A 6,451-nucleotide genomic window follows, 5' to 3' on the forward strand; every position below is an offset into this window, starting at 1 on the left:
TAGTCATGCATTTAATGCTGCCAAGTCTCTCCTCTGCAGTGCTCCAGTGTTGTCTGCTCCCAACTTCTTGCATCCTTTTAAGCTTGAAGTCGATGCTAGTGCTTCTGGAGCCGGTGCCGTGCTGTTGCAAGAGGGCGAGGGAGATGTGTTCCAAACTGTGTGCTACTTCTCTGTGAAGTTCAAGCCCCACCAGCTGAACTACTCCAGCATTGTGAAGGAGACGCTAGACATGCTTCTATCCCTTCAGCATTTTGAAGTGTATGTGGGCTCCGGTTGATCTCCGGTGACTGTATACACCGATCATAACCCTCTCGTCTTCCTGGCCCAGATGTACAATCGTAACCAGCGGTAGATGCGTTGGGCCCTGCTCGTTCAAGGGTTTAAGATCGAAATAAAGCAGAAGAAGGGGGCAGACAATGTGGTGGCTGATGTTCTGTTCCGTGGGTGAGATCTTTTTGTTTGTTTTTGTTTTCATATAATCATGTATGGTGTAGTAATGAGGGTTGGTTGTGGCCAAACTGTGGTTTGGTCTCATGGGAGGGGGTGTTACGAGTTGTGTTGTCTCTGTGCTCTCTCTCTACCCACCTCGCTCCATTCAGGTGCCAGCTTTGGTCCTGCCTAGCAGCTGCAGCCTGTGAGTGAACGTGGCTGGGCTCAATCCCTGATTAGTGCCACGGGGAATAAAAGGAGAGGAGATCCACACAGACGACCCGTGAGCCAAGTAGCAGCATTGAAGCTGCGTGTGGATCGCCTCGGTTCAATCCGTGTGTTAACCTGACCCGTTAGGGTCTATACTATTGTGGTCTTTTGAGTTTGATTATCACTGCTGTTAACTAGTCTCGCTTTCTTGTTTTAAGAAAGTAGTTTTCAGTTGCCTTGTGAGCATTTCATCTTTTTGTGAATAAATCCCTTTTGTTAAACTCATCAACTCTGTTAGCGAGAGGCATGTCCAGCGGTGGTATCAGACCTACGGGGCGGACGTCTGAAGTCACGGTTAGTGGCTTTAGGGAGGACGATGGACACAAAGCGGAGGACTTTCCTTTTCTTATTAATGCTTATTTTGTTCTGCACAAATATTGTGAAGTCCGCACACATGAACTATAAAGGAACAAAAGCAGTAAATGCTCTCCAGTAGGACAGAGACTTCAGCCTCCAGCAGAGCTACGAGTGAGAACAACGAAACCAGAGGAACGAGTGAGAGACGTGTGTTGACCTCTATGGATCATAATCTAGTCAACTTCATGTGTCAGTGTTGATTCTAAAGTAAATGTGATGTGAGAGAGAGAGAGGAGACCTGCAGCGCTGTAAATAACGCTGAGTCTGACAAACAAAACTTCTAAAACTTTCCACGAAATGTGTCTGTTTGATTTTATAGAGGAAGATTCAAACACGACCTTTCATTATTGAAGAATACTTTATTACTCTGTTGTATTGTTTTAAAACTCAGCAACCAATCTACTTCCTGTTTACACCATCACCATCATGCCCAGTGTAGTGAAGAGTCACGTGATATTTGTTTTCAGGCGTGTTAGTCTGGACGGAGATCCTTTAGAGACGATGCTGAGACGCCGTGTGGACGGAGATCCTTTAGAGACGATGCTGAGACGCCGTGTGGACGGAGATCCTTTAGAGACGATGCTGAGACGCCGTGTGGACGGAGATCCTTTAGAGACGATGCTGAGACGCCGTGTGGACGGAGATCCTTTAGAGACGATGCTGAGACGCCGTGTGGACGGAGATCCTTTAGAGACGATGCTGAGACGCCGTGTGGACGGAGATCCTTTAGAGACGATGCTGAGACGCCGTGTGGACGGAGATCCTTTAGAGACGATGCTGAGACGTCGTGTGGACGGAGATCCTTTAGAGACGATGCTGAGACGTCGTGTGGACGGAGATCCTTTAGCGACGATGCTGAGACGCCGTGTGGACGGAGATCCTTTAGAGACGATGCTGAGACGCCGTGTGGACGGAGATCCTTTAGAGACGATGCTGAGACGCCGTGTGGACGGAGATCCTTTAGAGACGATGCTGAGACGCCGTGTGGACGGAGATCCTTTAGAGACGATGCTGAGACTTCGTGTGGACGGAGATCCTTTAGAGACGATGCTGAGACTTCGTGTGGACGGAGATCCTTTAGAGACGATGCTGAGACTTCGTGTGGACGGAGATCCTTTAGAGACGATGCTGAGACGTCGTGTGGACGGAGATCCTTTAGAGACGATGCTGAGACGTCGTGTGGACGGAGATCCTTTAGAGACGATGCTGAGACGTCGTGTGGACGGAGATCCTTTAGAGACGATGCTGAGACGCCGTGTGGACGGAGATCCTTTAGAGACGATGCTGAGACGCCGTGTGGACGGAGATCGTTTAGAGACGATGCTGAGACGTCGTGTGGACGGAGATCCTTTAGAGACGATGCTGAGACGCCGTGTGGACGGAGATCCTTTAGAGACGATGCTGAGACGCCGTGTGGACGGAGATCCTTTAGAGACAATGCTGAGACGCCGTGTGGACGGAGATCCTTTAGAGACGATGCTGAGACGTCGTGTGGACGGAGATCCTTTAGAGACGATGCTGAGACGTCGTGTGGACGGAGATCCTTTAGAGACGATGCTGAGACGTCGTGTGGACGGAGATCCTTTAGAGACGATGCTGAGACGTCGTGTGGACGGAGATCCTTTAGAGACGATGCTGAGACGTCGTGTGGACGGAGATCCTTTAGAGACGATGCTGAGACGTCGTGTGGACGGAGATCCTTTAGAGACGATGCTGAGACGCCGTGTGGACGGAGATCCTTTAGAGACGATGCTGAGACGCCGTGTGGACGGAGATCCTTTAGAGACGATGCTGAGACGTCGTGTGGACGGAGATCCTTTAGAGACGATGCTGAGACGTCGTGTGGACGGAGATCCTTTAGAGACGATGCTGAGACGCCGTGTGGACGGAGATCCTTTAGAGACGATGCTGAGACGTCGTGTGGACGGAGATCCTTTAGAGACGATGCTGAGACGTCGTGTGGACGGAGATCCTTTAGAGACGATGCTGAGACGCCGTGTGGACGGAGATCCTTTAGAGACGATGCTGAGACGCCGTGTGGACGGAGATCCTTTAGAGACGATGCTGAGACGTCGTGTGGACGGAGATCCTTTAGAGACGATGCTGAGACGTCGTGTGGACGGAGATCCTTTAGCGACGATGCTGAGACGCCGTGTGGACGGAGATCCTTTAGAGACGATGCTGAGACGCCGTGTGGACGGAGATCCTTTAGAGACGATGCTGAGACGCCGTGTGGACGGAGATCCTTTAGAGACGATGCTGAGACGTCGTGTGGACGGAGATCCTTTAGAGACGATGCTGAGACGTCGTGTGGACGGAGATCCTTTAGAGACGATGCTGAGACTTCGTGTGGACGGAGATCCTTTAGAGACGATGCTGAGACGTCGTGTGGACGGAGATCCTTTAGAGACGATGCTGAGACGTCGTGTGGACGGAGATCCTTTAGAGACGATGCTGAGACGTCGTGTGGACGGAGATCCTTTAGAGACGATGCTGAGACGCCGTGTGGACGGAGATCCTTTAGAGACGATGCTGAGACGCCGTGTGGACGGAGATCGTTTAGAGACGATGCTGAGACGTCGTGTGGACGGAGATCCTTTAGAGACGATGCTGAGACGCCGTGTGGACGGAGATCCTTTAGAGACGATGCTGAGACGCCGTGTGGACGGAGATCCTTTAGAGACGATGCTGAGACGCCGTGTGGACGGAGATCCTTTAGAGACGATGCTGAGACGTCGTGTGGACGGAGATCCTTTAGAGACGATGCTGAGACGTCGTGTGGACGGAGATCCTTTAGAGACGATGCTGAGACGTCGTGTGGACGGAGATCCTTTAGAGACGATGCTGAGACGTCGTGTGGACGGAGATCCTTTAGAGACGATGCTGAGACGTCGTGTGGACGGAGATCCTTTAGAGACGATGCTGAGACGTCGTGTGGACGGAGATCCTTTAGAGACGATGCTGAGACGCCGTGTGGACGGAGATCCTTTAGAGACGATGCTGAGACGCCGTGTGGACGGAGATCCTTTAGAGACGATGCTGAGACGTCGTGTGGACGGAGATCCTTTAGAGACGATGCTGAGACGTCGTGTGGACGGAGATCCTTTAGAGACGATGCTGAGACGTCGTGTGGACGGAGATCCTTTAGAGACGATGCTGAGACGCCGTGTGGACGGAGATCCTTTAGAGACGATGCTGAGACGCCGTGTGGACGGAGATACTTTAGAGACGATGCTGAGACGCCGTGTGGACGGAGATCCTTTAGAGACGATGCTGAGACGCCGTGTGGACGGAGATCCTTTAGAGACGATGCTGAGACGTCGTGTGGACGGAGATCCTTTAGAGACGATGCTGAGACGCCGTGTGGACGGAGATCCTTTAGAGACGATGCTGAGACGCCGTGTGGACGGAGATCCTTTAGAGACGATGCTGAGACGTCGTGTGGACGGAGATCCTTTAGAGACGATGCTGAGACGTCGTGTGGACGGAGATCCTTTAGAGACGATGCTGAGACGCCGTGTGGACGGAGATCCTTTTTGTTTTAAAATGAAAATGTAGTGTTGATGTAGCCTGACAGAGTGGTGCTCATAGAACAACCTACTGATCGTCAGTAAAACCAAGGAGATGATTGTTGATTTTCGAAAAAAGGAGGTGAAGACATGTTCTAACATGTTCTAACATGTTCTAACATGTTCTAACATGTTCTAACATGTTCTAACATGTTCTAACATGTTCTAACATGTTCTAACCCTGGCTAATACACGGTTATATACGAAAATCGACGTAAAATGACATGCATCTTGCAAGTCTAGCATAATAATGACATAAAAATGTTTTGCTATTTATACGCCTTCCCAGGAGATTGGGTTGTCTGCTTAGTGAATACAAACATGACACATTAAAACACCAGTCACTAGCTGTCTCATTTTGAAAGGTAGAAATGTATTTTCATTGATTATAAGTTGAAACGAATGGATACTGAGGATCGGATCCTTCCATCTTTAGCCCATGGAGTATGTAATGAACACCGTCAATGGAGTAGGTAGGCTTAACAGCTATTTGTGAAGAAGGATATAGATTCTATGTGCAGACAGAATTACATTGAGATCCAGAACAACAACACCTAAAGGTATGATACGCCACAATGTCCTAAAAAACAATGTATCGACTGATACAAAATGAATCCCTCTCAATCATCACTCATTCCCATTAGAAGTGTGTGGCGGTGAGTATCTGCAGACTCTCTGCCTGTGTTCTCTCCTGTGTTCTTATCTTGCTGTGTGTGTGACTCTTCTGGGCATCAGCAAAGTGTATTTGGACCTCTAGTGGGGATGTAACCCAGAGCCAATGAGCAGCCTCTGCATCCTTTTCAGGTCAAACACCGGCGCTTTGTACAGAGGCTCACAACCCTCACAGGCCTGAGACCACGGATCTATTAAGAGAAGTGGACACAGCGTTGGAGGCAGCACCCCGGCCATTCCTATTGAAGTTGCTCTTGGGTGCATGAAGCAAAAACGTTGAACTTCCAAGTATGGCATTGAGATGAAAAGACTTTCGGCAACATGGCCGACTGTATGCAGAAAATGCTCTGAGCTCTGTCTGCTTGTCACAATCTTTACGTGAACGCAACTACCCAACACTCATTATTTGGTCCTCTTGAACCGTTTAAGTACTGAAACTGAATTACACCACGATGACAAAAATGAACCCTTTCTCAGCTCCCAATGGCCACTATAATCACTATAATGCAGCTAAGATGGAACGTTCCACGAGAGCTTAAAAAGGAAATACCCTTTCCTCAGAATCAGAATCAGCTTTATTGGCCATGTATGTGTAATCCGGTTTACACATCGCTCTCAACGTACATACACAAGTTTACAATAAACATTTAACTCCATACAATATATATATATATATATATATATATATATATATATATATATATATATATATATATATATAGATAGATATCTATATCTATATATAAAATATATACTAGTGCTGGGCAACGATTAAAATATTGAATCGCGATTAATCGCATTGTTATGGCAAAGTTCAATCATGAATTATAAAGTAGTGTATTGCGCACTTTTATTTTAAAGTACTGCTATATGAACTAAAGGGCAATAACATTTGGTTCACGAGATGCAGGCAGCATGTTTCATACTTAATGTGAATGTAATTCATACTTTGTTGGCATCTTATTCTGAAAACCGGATGTTGTCTCACGTTAATGTTTCCGCTAACTTTCAAAGTCCTTCGCTCCCGATCTGTGCGTTTGAATGTGTTTACGGTGAATGTCAGCGTGTAGCTGCACTGACATGTGAGTGTCTGTGAGTTTACCAGCGATGTCCAGTCGTCTCCAGGCAGAGCAGCGGAAGCCTTTTCTCTACGG

This window comes from Melanostigma gelatinosum (genome assembly GCF_949748355.1).
Source record: "Melanostigma gelatinosum genome assembly, chromosome: 10".
In the NCBI taxonomy this organism is placed as follows: Eukaryota; Metazoa; Chordata; class Actinopteri; order Perciformes; family Zoarcidae; genus Melanostigma; species Melanostigma gelatinosum.